The sequence below is a fragment of the Bubalus kerabau genome, chromosome 3 (assembly GCF_029407905.1).
Source record: "Bubalus kerabau isolate K-KA32 ecotype Philippines breed swamp buffalo chromosome 3, PCC_UOA_SB_1v2, whole genome shotgun sequence".
Classification (NCBI taxonomy): domain Eukaryota; kingdom Metazoa; phylum Chordata; class Mammalia; order Artiodactyla; family Bovidae; genus Bubalus; species Bubalus kerabau.
The window spans coordinates 112,903,387-112,924,652 of NC_073626.1; positions in this window are offsets into that span (position 1 = coordinate 112,903,387).

Consider the following 21,266-nt stretch of genomic DNA (forward strand, 5'->3'; position numbering starts at 1 on the left):
CTAGAAGGATCATATCGGACTAGAAGAGCATTGATATCACCAAGAAGCAGAAGTGGTACAAAAGAAAGTGGTAACGAGCCAGGATCAAAAATCTTCCAAAATTCAGAAGTGGCATGAGTATGAATTGATGATCACTACAAGGAGACGTGGTGTGTGGATCTGATCGTCTCAGATTCAAAGTGTTTTTGTGGAGAAGGAAGAGAAAATACAAAGGAAGGAGCAATGAGGGATAAAGGACGCTCATTCCTCCTATAAGCCCAGTGTAGTAGACTGCAAAAGAGCGAACAGTTATCATCTGAAAGGGATATGGGGAAAGAGGTATTCTCAAGAGAGAGTCAGGGATCTTCAGTTATAATAGACTGGGCATTTGATAAGTCTCAGTGGAAAAGTTTAGGAACTGGGGGGATTCCCCAGTGTCTCAGTAGTAAAGAATTCACCTGTAATGCAGGAGACCCAGGACATGCGGGTCTGATTCCTGGATTGGGAAGATCCCCTGTAGGAGGAAATGGCAACCCACTCCAGTATTTTTGCCTGGGAAATTCCATGGACTACAGTCCAAAGAGTTGGAAAGAGTTGGATACAACTGAGCACAAGCACAGTTAGAAAATATGCTCAGAAAATTATTTCATGGGATTTCACATATGAAATATAGAGAATGATGAACTCTATATGATCTGTGTAATGGTGGAGACCAGGATTTCTGAGGTGGCTTTATTTTGTTGAAACTTTGAATTTCTGTAACTACTGACTGATAGCTTTGTCTAATTATGGAGGAACTAATTTCTTCTCATGGGGCAAGATGCATAGGCCTGAATACATATGTACTGGGCTGTGTTTAAGCAATAATCTCTGCACTGTGATGTGCTGTGCCTAAGAAATAATGTATGGAAATTGTGTGGAAAGCAGAGTTTGGCTCAGGACAGCAAGATCTCTACAGATTAAAAGAAATTTGCATGAAAGTGGAAAGAAGGGCTTATTAGAGTGTAAAACAACATATCTGAAATCAAGCCTGTCTTATTGTTATGGGAATACTCCTTCCACTCTCCCATCAAGGATAACATGTCATGCCCTGGAATTGATAGATTGCAAGGGTTAGTTGAATTTTTCCATGAGTGACAGATATTTTGCAAGTTACAAAAGCAGAATTTTAACTTATTTTTTCACAAGGAAAATCCCATGGACAGAGGAGCCTGGTGGGCTACAGTCCATGGGGTCACAAAGAGTCAGACCCGACTTAGTGACTAAACCACCACCACCACCACAAAAGCAGAATTTTAACTTATTTTTTCACAAATTGGACTTAGTTCCTGTCTCTTTAAATTTCATTTCCACCTAAGGATGGGAATGTGAAAAGGGCTTCTCTGGTGGCTCAGACAGTGAAGAATCTGTCTGCATTGCAGGAGACTTGGGTTCGATCCCTAGGTCAGATAGATCCCTTGGAGAAGGGAATCGCAACCTACTACAGTATTCTTGCCTGGAGAATTCCATGGACAGAGGAGCCTGGTGGGCTACAGTCCAAAGGGTTGCAAAGAGTTGGATGCAACTGAGCGACTAACAAGGTTGGGACAAATAATTGATTTGTCCAAATTCAGACAACTAATGGATTACTTAGCCATGGGAGGAAAATTTCAAATTCAGAAAGTCTTTCTCTACCCATTCTTTGTAAGTTTGGAGGTGGGGAGAGTTTGGCTTTCCCTCTAAGGGAGAATCAGCACTGATATTTGATCTGCATAGTGAGAGTCAAGTAGATACAACAGTGCTGCAGCTTCTGTCAGCAATGTTTCCTGATCGCTGGCATCCACTGTGCTCTCAGTGCGTTCCAGCCCCTTTCCCCAAGCAACCCTCCCTGGGTGCCTCTTCTCAGTATCTATAAAATATCTGATGAAGACTACTGGCTATTTCTTGACCCTTGCACACCTTAAGTATTAGAGGGCAGACTGGATAGGGATCTTAGAAATGCTTTTCTGTGCCACTCTTGGGCTTTTAAGAACATCCTGGAGTGTGGTGTCTTCCATTTCCTTCTCTTGCTCTTACAGGTTGAGCCATGCTGTGCTAGAAGCGACAGTTTTACTTTGCATAGCTGTCTATGGTTATAGAAAGATTGCTCTATGAGGACTGCAGTCTCCCCTGCTTTGACCCAGGATGGAAGACCCAGATACACTGTACTCTCAGATCTCCATATTTAAAAAGGATCTTTTGTGTTACTTTACATATTTGACATTGAGTCGGGCTTATGTGTTTCTTTTCCATCCCCCAATAACAAGAATTCTCTCAAGTCTAACATTCCTGTTTTTCCGATAACCATAGCTGCCATTCTGAATTCAAACCATCTTTAGCTCATGAAGACATGGGAATTTGTTTGGGCAGAGAGGAAATCATTATTTACTGAAGTCATATGCTTTATCCTTGGAGTAAGATATATGCTATCTTTATTCTTTGGTTCCCATGATGAGACAACTCTGGCGATATCATTGGATCTGATATATAGTAGGTTTTTACATTCTCCTGAAATATATATATATATATATATATATATATTTTTATTTTAATAAGATGCTTGGGTTGATAAATGAAATAATGTACCTGGCAATTGGCAAATTTTTTGCAAGAAAGGTGCTATGGTAATGGGAATAATTGTTTTAAATCCTTGAGTATGGGAAAGAGAGAATGAACAGATGGTTCATCATGCTTTCATTGGCTTCCAGGTTGGTTCCAAATGGCAAACTATTGCCTGGGCAAATATTTGGAATCAAAATGACCCTACTCCATTTGTTCAGAATATTCCAGTACTCTGTGTTCTATGCAAGTCATATTTACCATTATAAAGAGGACATAAAACTTGCTAGGAAAAAAATGTGATTTATTAGAGCACTAGGATGGCATTTGAAAGAACAGAGATCTATCACCAGATGGCAAAGAGGCTAACAGAGGAAAGTAAGAGTCTGAGCACATTGTGAAATTTGAAGTTAAGATGGCAGAATATTTTATCTAGGTATGGGCAAACTCTACGTGCTTCATTGTTACAGAGATCAAAAGCATTGTCAAGTGAAAAGTATGTCTGGAACCATGGATTTTGTTCTAAATAAGTCAAATAGAAGTGAAGTGAAGTGAAAATGAAGTGAAGTGAAATGAAAGTCGCTTAGTCATGTCCGACTCTTTGCGACCCCATGGACTATACAGTCCATGGAATTCACCAGGCCAGGATACTGAAGTGAGTAGCCTTTGCCTTTTCTAGGGGATCGTCCCAACCTAGCGATCAAACCCAAGCCTCCCACATTGCAGGTGGATTCTTTACCAGCTGAGCCACAAGGGAAGCTCAACAATACTGGAGTGGGTAGCCTCTCCCTTCTCCAGCGGATCTTCCCGACCCAGGAATCGAACTGGGGTCTCCTGCATTGCAGAACGATTCTTTACCAGCTGAGCCACAAGGGAAGCCCAAGTCAAACAGAATATTGTGTAAATTTGATAGAACCAATAATGTTTGAGTAAACAACATTTATTTAATTTTTTGCCTGTAGTTAAATATGAAATCACTGTATTTTTGGAAGAGCTCTTGAGAATAAAGAGGGCAGAATGATACATGAATGAAAGCATCAGTCAAATTACTTGGAGAAAGAAAGAGGGAGAAAAAGAGGGAGGGAGAAAAGAAAGAAATAGAGAGGGGAAGGAAGGGAGGGAAGAGGGAGGAAAAATAAAGCACAGTACTTAATAACATAAACTAAATTTTGGCTGGTGGAAGCTGGCTCTCTCAGTGCTCAACTTTATTTATTGAGATTAATTTTAAAATAGCAATTGGGGAGAATAGAGTGTGGCACAGCCTGTATATAGTGTGATATAGATGCAGTGTGCCACTTAATAGCTGTACGATAGTAGGCAAATCTTAACCTACTTTAGGTTCTACAGCTTGCCTAAGTATCAGTTTTTCCCTCTATAAAGTGGAAATATTAAAACCTTCATGATTTACAGGAACACAGTGAGATACATAAATTGCCTAGCATACTATCTGAGACATGAGCTTAGGATTTTTGCATCCAGTCCTTCATAGTGAAGATGCTATGCAGAGATTGCCCTGATATCCCCTGAACTATCTGGCTTTTCTTTCAAAGACATTTGGGAATAAATTCAATAAAAGAGTCCATTTGCTCTGCTTTTTTCCACTTAATGATTGAATAAAATTGAAGGCTCAATGTGCCATTGAAAGAGACTGGAAGGACCTAATATTAGAGTTTCCCTGAAATAAAAAGCAGATTTTTTCCTATGGCTACAGTTTAGTTGCTCCTCGCTCCCTCTAAGCAATTGGTACATTCTGACTACAAGTTGGGCAAGCAGAAATTAGTCCATCCAACCCTAAGTTAATGGTCATTCTTGAAACAGGGTTCTATTATTCTCCTCTTTTTTATGACTTATCCCAGAAAAGGGGTTTGTGCTAGGTGATGGGGTGGGAGCAGAGTCGCTATTGAAGAGTGCTGGAACCAGTGAAAAATGGGGGTTGGGGAGTTCTGGACCACCAGGTACCTCTTTGTGGCCACAGCCCTGGGATGCTGGCCTTATCTCTCCGTCTCTTCGCCTCTCCCTTGCCTTGACCCTGACCCTGACCCTAACCCACACCGTTTTATAAAGCTCCTTCTGCTGCCCACGGCCCACACCCTCCCTAACGTGCTGCTAGCCCCTACTCAAAGCTCATGCAGGACTAATGCTTTTAAAATGAGGTCTAAAAAATAATTACTAATCAAGAGTATTATTTTTTACACAGAACTGCCTTTTTCTATTCTTTATATAAACTCTATTGTATTGGTCTAACAAGGCAATATTTTAAAATGTTTTTTTAAAAAAATATTTCTCCCGTAGCACTTAAAAGATATTTTGTAAAGACTTTTGCTGTAAAGATTTTGTAATAAAGTTGTCTAAGGGCTCCTTCTCCAACATTACCATTTTTTAAAAATGTTTTAAAGACTAGAAAACAACTTATGTATATTCTGTATATGTATAGCAGCACATTTCATTTATGGAAATATGTTCTCAGAATATTTATTTACTAATATATTTATCTTAAGCCATGTCTTATGTTGAGAGTGTGACATTGTTGGAATAATCATTGAAAATGACTAACATGAAGCCCTGTAAATACATGATAATTGCACACAGCTTTTACATATTTGCCGACCAAAAATGATTTAAAACAAGTTGTAGTCTTCTATGGTTTTGTAATAAATTGTACAAATGACTGTAAAAAAAAAAAATACAATTTTATCAAGTAAAAAAAAAAAAAAAGAAAGAAAAAAAAGGCAATGTAATTCTTCAAGATCCTGCACAAAACGGTCCTGTCTCTGAAATTTGTTTCTTTCATTCTCTAGTAAGAGTTAATTGTGTAACATTCCCCCAAGTAGTTTCTACAGCTCAGTTTTGCATTTCTGGCTCACTTTATCTTGTGTTATATTTTTCTTAATTGTCAGTTCACCTGAGCAGTTAGTAACTGCTGTCATAGACAGATTGAGCTTCTTCACCAGCACTTTACCATCAAATCTAATTTTTGGTCTTGTGTACAAGTGTCCAGAGTCAGTCCCTGTCAATCATTCCCTCTGTGCAGAACCCCAAGACTTGAGTTTCTTGGTTACAGTGGTCACAGTCATAGAAATGCATGTTCAGGTAACTGTAGTTATCTAATTCCCCAGTTTAAAGTAAGAAAGATCGAAGTTTATGGAACCAGTTGCCCTTGTAATGCAGAAAGCCCCTTTTGGCCCTGCAGGCTTCCAGCTCCTTGGCTGAGAAATACTACAGACTGATCAATCTCGCCTCTAAGCCAAAGGCATATCTATTTACACAGTTGTAGCTATTTCTGTTTCAATATTACATTTGCTTTCTCCATGATCCTTTCCCTTCTCAGTAATGTTTTCTCACTACACCATGTAAATTCTTTTACTTTTCAGGTTATTTTATGAAAGGGGTAGAAATGGGGGGCTCTTTGCACAGAAGGAGAAATCACTTGGCATATGTCATTACCCTGAATGCCTGACATTTGAGTTTAGGCATTTGAGTTTAGGCAAAAATTAAATAATGTCTTTTTAAGGCACAAAATTGTGATGGTTATAAACTCTGATTTTAAATACTTAGGTATCTGGGCCAGATCTAAACGTATTTTTTTTTGGTGGAAAATGATTATGTCTCACAGGTCCCTTCAAAACTGTTGTGCACATGCCAGCAGACTTCTGTTCTTTTTGATTGGAAAATGTAAATCACACTTAAGAATTGTTCCAAAAAGAGTCTTGAGCTGAGTCCTTGGACGCAGAGTTGCAGCTCACCGCAGATTCTGATAGTTGAGTTACAACTCACTGAAAATCAGGGTTTTAAAATGGAAGCACAGACAAACCTTCAAGCCAGGGCAGCACAAATGGCGCCTTGATAATTTATAATCTACAGGCAGCTCTTGGGTTTATTATCACAATGACAAATGCACTGTCATTGTTAATAGGATATTTCCCGGCAAGGACTTCTTGTTATGCAAGCCAGGTTCGGTATGTCATGCAGCACGATAGCAATAAAGTCTACAAGAATTTGTAATGAACTTCAATTACTAATAGATTATGGTTAATGGGAAATATGTGCAGTAAAGATATGGGTTTTTATATGCGCCTTCTGGTATTCTACAAGGCAATGATTTATGCAACAATTTATGTTAACATTTTCTACTATGAAAAGGCCCCATTTGGTAGAAAGCCTCTTCATCCATAACAAATATTTAAGATAATTTTGCACATAATATAAATGAAGGTATAAAATTAGATATTAATCTATTTAATTTTAGCATTTTTTTTTATTGAAAATGGAGACTTTTTCTCTCCTGAGTAGCACTGTTGGTTAAAAATTCTTGCTGTGAAACAGAAGCATGAGATATATTGATGTCTTTGAGTTAAATGTAACATTTTGCATGTTAATTTCTTTTTTAACTTCCTGCTGTAATTAGGGACCCACTTAAGATTTGATTTATTTCTGGTGTCTTGCTTATGTAAGTATTATTTTAAATTAAGAAAATCCACAAGTATACATGTGAAATTAACATGAATTTGTAATCCACATCATGATTCTACTTTCCACAGAGATTGATAGCTGTAATATGTGGAAGTGTACATATAAATGATTTATGTTTGTGTGTAAATGGGCAGGTTGGAGGCTGGCATACACACACACACAGACACACACACACATATATGGTTTATATACATATATACACTTAGACAAAAACTGACAAAATTGAATAATGCTTACCACAGCTTAGTCAAGTATAGACCAAAAAAAAAATCAATACAATTAAATTACAAAAAATGAAACAATTCACTAAAGGATTTTGAGCTAAATGATAGTATATTTAAAACTATGAAACAGAGCAGATACAATCTTGGGGAATTACTGAAAGCATTTTTCCATATATCAAATGTGTGTATGAACATGTTAACGGCAAACATGTTTTATAGAAAGCTGGAGTTTTAAACTTAGAAAATATATTTTTAATGCTCTTTCTTTTAATTCCTGGATTCATTTTTTTTTTCCTGAGACTGATATGGTATCTTGCAAATGGCAGGTGTAGAATAATGAACACACATGTACTCACTACTGTCCTTACTTGAATAACCTTTGAAACATGGCTTTTCTCCCTGATCAACGATAGTGCTAAGAATGTGGAGAGGCCTTAGTATCTCAGAGTTATGGTCTTGGACTTTGGAGCAGAGACCCAGATTTGCCATGTCTTCGATTGTATTCAAGTCCATTTCAACTTATCAAACCTCATTATCTTCCTCTATAAAATGAGAACAGTTTGTTTTTTTCTTCTTTTCTTTTTTTTTTAATTTTATTTTTTGTTTACTTTACAATATTGTATTGGTTTTGCTATATATCAAAATGAATCTGCCACAGGTATACATGTGTTCCCCATCCTGAACCCTCCTCCCTCCTCCCTCCCCATACCATCCCTCTGGGTCGTCCCAGTGCACCAGCCCCAAGCATCCAGTATCATGCATCGAACCTGGACTGGCAACTCGTTTCATATATGATATTATACATATTTCAATACCATTCTCCCAAATCATCCCACCCTCTCTCTCTCCCACAGAGTGCAATAGACTGTTTTGATCAGAAATAAAACTAGATATATATAATATTAAGAACTGAAAACAATCTTTAGGTCCATCAGCAGGATAAATTATAATACCTACAACCAATGACATATTAATGCCATCATTAAAAATTGTGTTAAAAACGTTAAAAAAAAATTAAAATGCCTTTTTATTTTGAAAATTAAATGAAACTACATGTCAAAAAATTTATATAGTGCCTGATACATAATCAGTGCTCACTTCATTTTATATGTTGTTGTTTGCAACTTTTAGAGGATACTGGTCCAGATATATCAGTGAATGATGTAATATTTCTATAATTATTACTATTGTGCTAAGTTGCTTCAGTCATGTCTGACTCCTTGCAACCCTACAGACCATAGCCTGCCAGGCTCCTCTGTTCATGGGATTCTACAGGTAAGAATACTGGAGTGGGTTGCCATATCCTCCTCCAGAGGATCTTCCCAACGCAGGGATCAAACCTGTGTCTCTTAAGTCTCCTGCATTGGCAGGTTCTTTACACTAGTGCCACCTGGGGAGTCCAATGACTACAATTGGACTAATTACAATAGTCCAATTACTATTACATATTTTTATTACCAATGTTCCACACAAACTTCCATATCTTGTAGGTTTTGAGGCTCTGGTGGGTCAGACAGTCACCTGGCTGGTTCATAAAAAGACAGATTCCTGGGCCTCACACATGGTTCAGATCGAGCGTGGAACCAAGAGTTTTGCATGTCTAAAAAGCCTCCCAGGTGATTCTTCGGCCCACTGAAATTTTTAAAAGTAGGGAGCGAGTATGATTGACAGAATTTATTGATGTTGATGTCTCTGTAACTTGTTGAAATGAACTAAATATCAATACTGTGATGAATAACTAAGTAATCTGCTAGTGAATATTTGATATCATGAAGATTAAGCACCTAGAATTCAGGTAATTGATAAAATAGATACACTTATCTTGATATTTTGGCTCTACTTGGGGAAAAATGATTTTTTTTTTTTTTTGCAAAAATAGTCTCCTAGACCTAATCTGTGTTGTATTTTTCAAAGTTTTTTTTTCTTATATCCTCTATATGTCTTTGGAGTGCCTTATAGATTAAAAAAGATTCTGAAAAGGATGGGAAGGACTTGGTTATGATAGGGCATGGAGTCAATCACTGTTATTTCAAATAAGTTAGCCTTGTATGTAGGAGGCAGAGAGTTATTTCCGTCTCATAAGAGTCTGACGGTAAACAGTCTACTCCCTAATGTGGTAACTCTGCTCCATCAGGTCCAGGGACCCAGCTCCTGTTGCTCTGCATTTCCTAGGGCATTGCTACTCTTGTCTGCATAGTCTGAAGGAGCTCACTATCACATCCACATTCCAGTCATCCAGAAGCAAAAAAAAAAAAAAAAAAAAAAGGCAGATGAAGATAACATGTATCTTCCTTTGTCTGCATATACCACAATGTTACTTCTCACATCCCATTGGCTTTAACTCAGTCATGTGACTATATGTGGCACAAAGGGAGTATGGGAAATGTAGTCTTCCTCTAAGAAGCCATGTACCTCATTTAATATTAGATACTATATTACCACAGAAGAAGGAAGAATTGTTGTTAGGAAATAATATCTGCCATATTACATTCAACTCTCTGCCAACTGGAACTGGACAGGCCTTATGATTTGCCATTGCAAAGTTTCTTGTGTTATGGATACTAAGTGAAAATATGTGTATACAAGATTAAATAATAAATCAGCCCTCTGGGATTGTCCTCTGCCCAAGAAGGCAGGCACAGCCACATAGGAGCTGCTTTTTTTTTTTTTTTTTATATTTTTATTTTTTTTTTTTAAATTTTATTTTATTTTTAAACTTTACATAACTGTATTAGATTTGCCAAATATCAAAATGAATCCGCCACAGGTTTACATGTGTTCCCCATCCTGAGCCCAGAGATAAATCCACGCACATATGGACACCTTATCTTCGACAAAGGAGGCAAGAATATACAATGGATTAAAGACAATCTCTTTAACAAGTGGTGCTGGGAACTCTGGTCAACCACTTGTAAAAGAATGAAACTAGAACACTTTCTAACACCATACACAAAAATAAACTCAAAATGGATTAAAGATCTAAACATAAGACCAGAAACTATAAAACTCCTAGAGGAGAACATAGGCAAAACACTCTCTGACATACATCACAGCAGGATCCTCTATGACCCACCTCCCAGAATATTGGAAATAAAAGCAAAAATAAACAAATGGGACCTAATTAACCTTAAAAGGAGCTGCTTTTGAAAATAATAAAATGTTGGATCAAAGTTGATCAAGTCAAAAAAGTGATCTCTTTGTACCAGAGCCACCAGATGAGATCAGTTCCCAGGAGACAGAATGAAAATTCAAAGCTAGGAGATAATTCCTATAAGGAAGCTTAGAGAGTCAGGAGAGAAAGGAATCAAGGAAGAATCAAAGAAGATCACCATTAGAGGCAGCCAAGCTATGAAGACTAAGAAAATGATCTCTGGGGTTTTATCTGACTGGCTTGGCATTAGCTGTGAGAATGTGGGGTAAATTATATAAGCAACTTTATAAAATTTCATTATTTGTGAAATGGTGATAAAAATAACTATTCCATAAGCTCATTACAAGGATTAGATTAAATAATGTAACACAATACCTAACACATAATCTTTCAGTAAATATTAACTATTATTAATGTGAAATCCTCAAAATTCTTTAAGGTCTGTTTTATTTAGCAAAGACTCTTTCTCCACGATCAACTCTTTCAAGCTGGAAATCTATAAACTAGAGAAACCAAAGGAAACACAGTGAAGCAGCTAAGCCCGGGAGCCAATATTTACTCCACCATTCCTAGGACACACAGATGGCAAACCCATGGGTTGCTAACCTTGTCCAGACAAATCATTCCCATGAGGTGTCTTCTGAAGCAGCAAGCCCTAGCTAATTTCCTTGTGCCATTTTCTCATTATCTTTTATAAACTGAGAAAGAAGTCCAAACTCTTCTCCCAATCACACCTGGAGAAATAAAAGAAAAACCTAATAAGAATAATAATAAACAAACCACAAAGACTGTTACACTTCTCCCATTAAAAACTATTGTAGGGTAGATGAAGTCTGCACTTGGAAAATGTACAGAATGGTAGCAGTCTCTTGAAAAATAAGCCAAGGTTGCCATGTGCTTGTGCTGATAATAAGTAGCATGGCGCAACTGCCTCTTCTACAAAACCCTAGGATTTATGTCCAGTCTGCCTGCATCAGAGACTAGAGAATTAACTCATGAAACCCATCCATCAACACGTAGAAAAAGGAATCACAGTATCGAAATGAAATTAGCATAAAATTAGTTAGCTGTAGGATATAAATAGAGGTGCTGACATTTTCTGGCATCTTCTGTATTAAGTGTCTTTGGAGAACTCACCAAGCCTGGACTGTGGTTGATAGCCTCTGTGATTTATTTCAACATTTTCTACCATAGGCAGATTGTTTGCAAAGTCCTTCAGGTATCATTAAGACAAATCAGGAAACATGGATAATTCTACAGGAGAAGAATATGATCATGGGAAGAAGACACTGCTCATATCAAATATCCACAACATGTCTTTGCAGCCTTTAGAACAGTGCATCACTGTGTTTATTAAACCATTGCTACAGAGAGTGCAGCAATCTGACATGGAGCCCTAATGAATTTTTGGCACATTTGGAAATTGTGGCTCTTGTTGCCCAGGGAGCCTCTTAAATCAACCTCCCTTTTACTGCAGTTGCCTTTTCACAGTGTATATCACATTAAGAAATGGATCACGCAATCCACAGCTTTAACCCCCCTGTATCAGTTGATCGCATACTATGAGTGCATACTGTAGTGAATGAATCACAGGGAATCTAGGATATAGATGACAGGTTATTTAAACACGAAACAAATGGGTGATGCCTGGGACCTGGGGAATTCTGTTTTTGTTGTTTAGTTGTTAAGCTGTGTCTGACTCTTTTGCAATCCAATGGACTGTAGCCTGTTAGGCCCCTCTGTCCACTGGATTCTCCAAGCAAGAATACTGGAGTGGGGGTTAGTTAGCATTTCCTTCTCCAGGGTATCTTCCCTATCCAGGGATCAAACCCATGTCTCCTGAATTGGCAGGCAGATTCTTTACCACTGAGCCACCAGGGAAGCCCCCTGGTAAGAATGGAGAAAAAAATGAAAAGTTGAAGCAAATGGATGAGAGAACCCAGGCATTTGGGAATGGATTAAAACTAACTTATTAGTGAAGCATAGTGTTTAGGAAAAGTGCTAATTCACCATTCAAGGAAGTGATTTTTTCTTATACTACCCTTTCACCATCCTGTTTCTTCTTCTTTTCTGCAATGAGATCCCATTCAATTTGCAGATGGACATGTGGGCAAAGGCAATGTAGTCTGATGGCCTTACTCTGTACAATAATCTGCATCTATGATGACCAGGGCTTCCCTGGTGGCTCAGTCAGTAAAAAAATCTGGCTGCAATGCAGGAGATGCAGGTTCGATCCCTGGTTTGGGAAGATCTCCTGGAGAAGGAAATGGCAATCCACTCTAGTATTCTTGCCTGGGAAAGCCCACAGACAGAGGAGACTGGCAGGCTGCAGTCCATGGGGTGGCAAGAGAGTCAGCACAACTTAGCAACTAACCCACCACTGCTATGATGACAGAGGGTCATCAACTTATTTTTCGCAGTGTATAGATGGACAGTGTGAATACAGACGAGCTTACATTCTTTTACAAACTGATTCTGAGAGCTGGGCAATTCATTTAATTTAGTATCCCAGCTTCCTCACGTCAAAAATATGTGTGTGTGTGTGTGTGTGTTAGTCGCTCAGTCATGTCTGACTCTGAGACCCATGGACTGTAGCCTGCCAAACTCCTCAGTCCATGGGATTCTCCAGGCAAGAATACTAGAGTGGGTAGCCATTCCTTTCTCCTGGAGAACTTCTCGACCCAGGTATCTAACCCAGGTTTCCTGCATTTCAGGCAGATTCTTTACCATATGAGCCAACAGGGAAGTCTCACTTCAAAAACGGGATAATAATAATAATCAATTTTTCAAATTCATTAAGTAAAGAATTAAATGAGATTTTTCCTAAGTGATCAATGCAAAGAAAAAGAGGAAAACAATAGAATGGTAAAGACTAGAGATCTCTTCAAGAAAATTAGAGATACCAAGGGAATATCTCATGCAAAGATGGGCACAATAAAGGACAGAAATGGTATGGACCGAACAGAAGCAGAAGATATTAAGAAGAGGTGGCAAGAATACACAGAAGAATTGTACAAAAAAGATCTTCACGACCCAGATAATCATGATGGTGTGATCACTCACCTGGAGCCAGACATCCTGGAATGTGAAGTCAAGTGGGCCTTAGGAAGCATCACTATGAACAAAGCTAGTGGAGGTGATGGAATTCCAGTTGAGCTATTTTAAATCCTAAAAGATGATGATGTGAAAGTGCTGCACTCAGTATGCCAGCAAATTTGCAAAGCTCAGCAGTGGCCACAGGACTGGAAAAAGTCAGTTTTTAATCCCAAAAAAAGGCAATGCCAGAGAATGTTCAAACTACCAAATAATTGTACTCATCTCACACACAAGCAAAGTAATGCTCAAAATTCTCCAAGCTAGGCTTCAATACCACTTGAACCAAGAGATTCCAGATGTACAAACTGTGTTCAGAAAAGGCAGAGGAACCAGAGAACAAATCATACAGAGAACAAACTGACATCCACTGGATCATAGGAAAAACAAGAGAGTTCCAGAAAAACATCTACTTATGCTTCTTTGACTATGCTAAAGCCTTCAACTATATGGATCACAACAAACTGTGGAAAATTTTTCAAGAGATGGGAATACCAGACCATCTTGCCTACCTCCTGAGAAACCTGTGTGCAGGTTAAAAGCAACAGTTAGAAATGGACATGGAACAACAGACTGGTTCCAAATTGGGAAAGGAGTAGGTTAAGGTTGTATATTGTCACCCTGCTTATTTAACTTATATGCAGAGTACATCAGGCGAAATGCTGGACTGGATGAAGCACAAGATGGAATCAAGATTGCAGAGAGAAATATCAATCACCTCAGATATGCGGATATGCACACCACCCTTATGGCAAAAAGCAAAGAGAAACTAAAGAGCTTCTTGATGAAGGTGAAAGAGGAGAGTGAAAAAGCTGGCTTAAAACTCAACATTCAAACAACTAAGATCATGGCATCCGGTTCCATCACTTCATGGCAAATAGATGGGGAATCAATGGAAAAAGTGACAGACTTTATTTCCTCAGTTGCAGATAGTGACTTGCAGATAGTGACTGCAGCCATGAAATTGAAAGACACTTGCTTCTTGGAAGAAAAACTATGACAAACCTAGATAGTGGGTTAAAAAGCAGAGACATTACTTTGCTGACAAAGGTCCATTTAGTGAAACCTGTGGTTTTTTCAGTAGTCATGTATGGATGAGAGAGTTGCACCATAAAGAAAGCTGAGCACTGAAGAACTGATGCTTTTAAACTTTTGCTTTGGAGAAGACTTTTGAGAGTCCTTTGGACTGGAAGGAGATCAAACAAGTCAATCCTAAAGGAAATCAGTGCTGAATATCCACTGGAAGGACTGATGCTAAAGCTGAAGCTTCAATACTTTGGCAACCTGATGGGAAGAACTGACTCATTGGAAAAGACCCTGATGCTGGGAAAGATTGAAGGCAGAACGAGAAGGGGATGACAGAGGACAAGATGTTTGCATGACATCACCGACTCAAGGGACTTGAGTTTGAGCAAGCTCTTGGAGTTGGTGATGGACAGGGAAGCCTGGCATTCTGCAGTCCATCCAGTTGTAAAGAGTCGGACATGACTGAGTGACTGAACTGAAGTGAGATCTTACATGCTCTTCTAACTAGGACATTTGGTGGGCAAGAGTCAGACACCCATATGGATACCTTGGAGAAAGGGGTGCTTGTTTTCAGGCTGAACTCAGACAGGAATTGGAAATGGTAAGGAGCATGACTCAAAACAGCCAATGTGCATCTCCTGTTCAAAGGCTATGGGGTCTTCTTAACTCTGTGGGTCTGCTCTGTTTCTCCCTCTCTAACTGTGGCATCCTAGTGAGGTCCTCCCACATATGGCCACACCAGTGGCTACTCTGGACTTGAATCGATCTCATGACTTTTCAGCTCACTTATTGTAGAAACTCACCTAGCCTTCTGACTGTCTTTAAGATGTGTCAAGCTCATTTCCACATCAGCGACTCTGTACTTTACATCCTTCTTCCTGAAATGCTCATCTCTGAAGTCTGCATAGCCGCTCCTTCAATTCATTTAAATCTCTGTTCAAATCTTACCTTTAAAAACAAATAAGCCTTCCTTGACCATTCCAAGTAGTATTATCCCCACCAGTATGCTTTTCTGTTTATCTAGTTTTGTTTTCTTAATAGTGACTGTCATTATCTGACGAATATTTACATTTCAGTTCATCCTCCTGCTAGAAATCAGTTCACTGACGTTGGGAACTTTCTTTACTGCATTAACACCTTTGCCTAGAACAGAGTCTCATACAATTAGTATTGGTGGAATGTATATTTCATGAATGAGTGAAAGAAGGAATGCTTAATTTCCCTAGATTTGGAATTCTAAAGTTCTAAGAGAATTAGAAGGATCACTTTTGTGTTTTTCAAGAGAAGCTACTGCAGTCAATTTCTGGCCAGCCTGTGAAGCGCCATCCTTGGGGCAGCTGGCCACCCTTGGTCTTCTCAGGATTGAGATGGGCCCCTTTTCATAGTACAGAGCACTGGTGCTTATAGCATCAGGAGGGCAGATGCCCTCAGGTGGGGCTTGAGTGGCCCAGCTCTGGTGGCACTTGGGCTTTGTGAAGCACCAGCTCAGCTCTAACAGAGAGGCCATCTACCTTTGGCTAGAAATGTCATGGTCAGGGACTAGATTGATTCTGCCAGGTCCTTGCTCTCTCTCTGGCCTCAGTCATAATTTTCCTTATTTTTAATTTTAAAAAATTCATTCTTCATTTTATGTTGAATTTTTATGAGCTGTTAATAATAATCATAGTCAATACTTTTGAATTCCCTATAAGCCTGCCACTTTAGGAACATATTTATGCAGCTTAACTCCTGGATCCTCATGACTGCCCTCTGAGGTGGCTATTAGGATTATGATCTTCATTTTGAAGATGAAGAAATGTAAGAATACAGAGAAAATGAATTGCCTGAGATCTCTCAGTGCATAATTAACAGAGCCAGGAGTTAAACCCAGGAAATCTGGTTCTACCTTACCATCTAACAAGACTGTTTTATTCAATCCCCTGTGGGGCTTAGCAAGAAGTCCTTATTTTCTTAGAAATAACATTCTGATGGGTTAAATACATGCAAATGTGCTTTTAAAATGAAAAAAAATATTATATGTAAGCTATTTTTATTAAAGAAATATTATAAAGACATTAAATATTCACTTGGGACTGTCCTATTTCACAGATGTAAGATCGAGTGTTTTCTATGACCTTTGCATCTGTTTTTATAGATACACACCAGAAATTTAAAGGTTTTCTTTTGTCCAAACAGGCAGTTTTCTTCTTTTGTTTTGTTTTTTGGGCTTTAAAAAAATATTTTATTCAAGTATAGTTGATTTACAGTGCTATAGTTATTTCCAGTATACAGGAAAGTGATTCAATTATATATATTATTTTTCTTTTTCATAGTCATCTCCATTATGGTTATGACAGGGTATTGAATATAGTTCCCTGTGATATACAGTAGGACCTTGTTGTTTATCTATTATGTGTGTGTGTGTGTATATATATATATAGTAATTTGTATCTGCTACTTCCAAACACCCAACCTATCTCTCCCCCACCTCTCTCTCCCTTGGCAACCACAAGTCTGTTGTTTATGTCTGTGAGTCTATTTCATAGATAAACTCATTTGTGTCATACTATGGTCCCACATGTAAGTGATGCGTGGTATTTGTCTTTCTTTTCCTGATTACTTCACTTAGTGTGATCATCTCTAAGTCCATCTGTGTTGCTGCAAATATCAAATGGCATTATTTCATTCTCTTTTATGGCTGAGCAACATTCCATTGTATATGTATCACATCTTTATCCATTCACCTGGCAATGGACATTGAGATTGTTCCCTGTATTGGCTATTGTAAATACTGCTGCTATGAACATTGGGGTTCATATATCTTTTCAAATTAGTTTTCTCCAGATATATGCTAGGAGTGGGATTGCTAGTCCACATGGTAACTCTATTTTTCATTTTTTAAGGAACCTCCATGCTGTATTCCATAGTGGCTGCACCAATTAACATTCCCACTAACAGTATAGGAGGGTTCCTTTTTCTCCACACCTTCTTCAGCACTTGATATTTGTAGAGCTTTTAATGATGACCATTTTGATTGGTGCGAGGTGATGCCTCATTGTATTTTTGATTTGCATCTCTAAAAATTAGTGATGTTGAGCATCTTTTCATGTAATTGTTGGGCATCTGTTTGTCATCTTGGGAGAAATGTCTCTTTAGGTACTGGACCAATTTTTTATTGTCTTGTTCAGTTGTATCAGTTGTATATTTTGGAAGTTAAACCTTTGTTGGTTGCAGAATTTGTAAATATTTTCTACTAGTCTGTAGGTTGTCCTCTCATTTTGTTTATGGTTTCTTTCGCTATACAAAGCTTATAAGCTGTATTAGGTAATTCAACATTCAAAAAACTAACATCATGGCGTCTGATTCCATTACTTCATGGCAAATGGAGAAATGATCAAAACAGTGACAGACTTTATTTTCTTGGGCTCCAAAATTACTGCATATGGTGACTGCAGCCATGAAATTAAAAGATGCATGCTCCTTGGTGATAAACCTAGACAGCGTATTAAAAAGCTGAGGCATTACTTTGCTGAAAAAGGTCCATCTAGTTAAAGCTATGGTTTTTCCAGTAGTCAGGCATGGATGTGAGAGTTGCACCATAAAGAAGACTGAATGCCAAAGAACTAATGCCTTTGAACTGTGATGTTGGAGAAGACTCTCGAGAGTCCCTTGGACTGAAAGGAGATCAAACCAGTCAATCCTAAAGGAAATCAATAGAATATTCATTGAAAGGACTGATGCTAAAGCTGAAGCTCCAATACTTTGGCCACCTGATGCAAAGAACTGACTCATTGGAAAATACCATGATTCTGGGAAAGATTGAAGGCAAGAGGAGAAGAGGATGACAGAGGACAAGATGGTTGAATGGCATCACTGACTAAAGGGACATGTGTTTGAGCAAGCTCTGGGAGGTGGTGAAGGACAGGGAAGCCTGGCATGTTGCAGTCCATGCGTTGCAAAGAGGTGGACATGACTGAGTGACTAAAGAACATTTGTTTTTGACTTTTTTTATATTGCCTTGGGAGACTGACATAAGAAAACTTTGGTATCTATTACTTATGTCAGAAAATGTTTTGCCTATGTTCTCTTCTAAGAGTTTTATAGTGCTGTGTTTTAAATTTAAGTCTTCAAGCCATTTTGAGTTTATTTTTGTGTAGGGTGTGAGATAATGTTCTAACTTCGATGATTTACATGTGGCTCCCCAGTTTTACCAAAATGACTTGCTGAAGAGACTATCTTTTCTCCATTGTATATTTTTGGCAGAGTTTTCAATTAGGAAATGTGCCAATTTTCATAGTAAACAAAGTCAAGGTCCTAAAACATTTTTCTCCATTTAATATCTCCTCTTTGGATTTGGCAGTACTCTCTAGCAAATACAGAAAGGTTTCAGAAATGCTATAAAAAAGTTAAGGTTTATACTGAGACAGACAACTTTGTTGGTTTTCTCAAGCTCTGGTTATAATAAAAGTATAAACATATAGGTATAAGATAAATGCTTGAAAAAGAATTCACTGAGTGTTCTTTTACTTAGCATTTTCCATATGCATGACTGTGAAAGTCCCTTAGTCGTGTCTGACTCTTTGCAACCCCATGGACTCTAGCTCACCAGGCTCCTCAGTCCGTGGGATTTTCCAGGCAAGAATACTGGAGTAGGTAGCCATTCCCTTCTTCAGGGGATCTTTCCAACCCAGGGATTGAACCTGGGTCTCCTGCATTGCAGGCAGAGTCTTTACCATCTGAGCCACGAGGTAAGTCCCCATATTAAACACTGGGAGATGTACAGTGATATATAAAACAACATTCCAAATTCATCTTGTAGGCTTCTTTTTCTGAAGCCCAACAACAGACTAGAAAATTAAATATGTGACTGTCTCGAGCCCTTTGTAATATGCAATAGAAGCAGAAGCCAAGAGTTCCATCCCTTTGCCTCTCTTGTACCCTTGTATCTTTCCATCACTGACTGGCACTGAACTCTTGAGGATTTTCTCTTTATAAAAAGACTTGGTTATTCCCATTGCATTAGATTGAAGCAGATGAGAATGTATTTTTCCTTGTATTTTATAGTAAGGACTATATGAGGAAAAAAGACTATATTTGCAAACATCCATCTATATACTGCTATTGTTTTTCATCTTGAAACAGCATATTAGTTCTATTCTTGCTTTGCACTTGTGCTTTTTAGAAAAAGCCATCATTTGCTCTGCAGTTTTGATTTCTATCTTTTTGGTGAAGTTGTTCAAGGTCGTCATGGTCTATATCCATCAATCATGCCCGCTTCACAGATTTCCTTTGTCAGTAGTACATATCAGTATGATTAATGGTTCAGGGTTCATATTCAGGAATGTGATTGGATAACTGTCGTTTCATCTGTTGGAACTGGCAATTCAAAAAACATTGATGAAGTTGTCCAAGAATAGAGCCTGTAAGTCAATTTTACTTATTATGAATAATAAAGCTTGGTACTTTGCTGGTGTAAATAGACTCTGAACTCCAGTGTACTCTCTGGGCCTGAAGGAAGGGCATTAACTCTTTTAAGTGGCTATACTGCAGCATTAAATGGTAGCTCTGTGATGTGAAAGAGTGACTATCATACCATGTTGAAGGCTTCATCACTGGAGAATTAGGGTCTATGAGCTCTTTAGTAAAACCTTACTTTTATTCTGTTTTTAACAGAGATAATTATTTCAGTTCAGTTCAGTTCAGTTCAGTCGCTCAGTTGTGTCCGACTCTTCGCAACCCCATGAATCGCAGCACACCAGGCCTCCCTGTCCATCACCAACTCCTGGAGTTCACTCAGACTCAGGTCCATCGAGTCAGTGATGCCATCCAGCCATCTCATCCTTTGTCGTCCCCTTCTCCTCCTGCCCCCAAGCCCTCCCAGCATCAGAGTCTTTTCCAATGAGTCAACTCTTCTCATGAGGTGGCCAAAGTACTGGAGTTTCAGCTTTAGCATCATTCCTTCCAAAGAAATCCCAGGGCTGATCTCCTTCAGAATGGACTGGTTGGATCTCCTTGCAGTCCAAGGGACTCTCAAGAGTCTTCTCCAACACCACAGTTCAAAGGCATCAATTCTTCGGTGCTCAGCCTTCTTCACAGTCCAACTCTCACATCCATACATGATCACAGGAAAAACCATAGCCTTGACTAGATGGACCTTTGTTGGCAAAGTAATGTCTCTGCTTTTGAATATGCTATCTAGTTTGGTCATAACTTTCCTTCCAAGGAGTAAGCATCTTTTAATTTCATGGCTGCAGTCACCATCTGCAGTGATTTTGGAGCCCCCTAAAATAAAATCTGACACTGTTTCTACTGTTTCCCCATCTATTTCCCATGAAGTGATGGGACCGGATGCCATGATCTTTGTTTTCTGAATGTTGAGCTTTAAGCCAACTTTTTCACTCTCCACTTTCACTTTCATCAAGAGGATTTTTAGTTCCTCTTCACTTTCTGCCATAAGGGTGGTGTCATCTGCATATCTGAGGTTATTGATATTTCTCCTGGCAATCTTGATTCCAGCTTGTGTTTCTTCCAGTCCAGTGTTTCTCATGATGTACTCTGCATATAAGTTAGATAAGCAGGGTGATAATATACAGCCTTGACATACTCCTTTTCCTATTTGGAACCAGTCTGTTGTTCCATGTCCAGTTCTAACTGTTGCTTCCTGACCTGCATACAGATTTCTCAAGAGGCAGGTCAGGTGGTCTGGTATTCCCATCTCTTTCAGAATTTTCCACAGTTTATTGTGATCCACACAGTCAAAGGCTTTG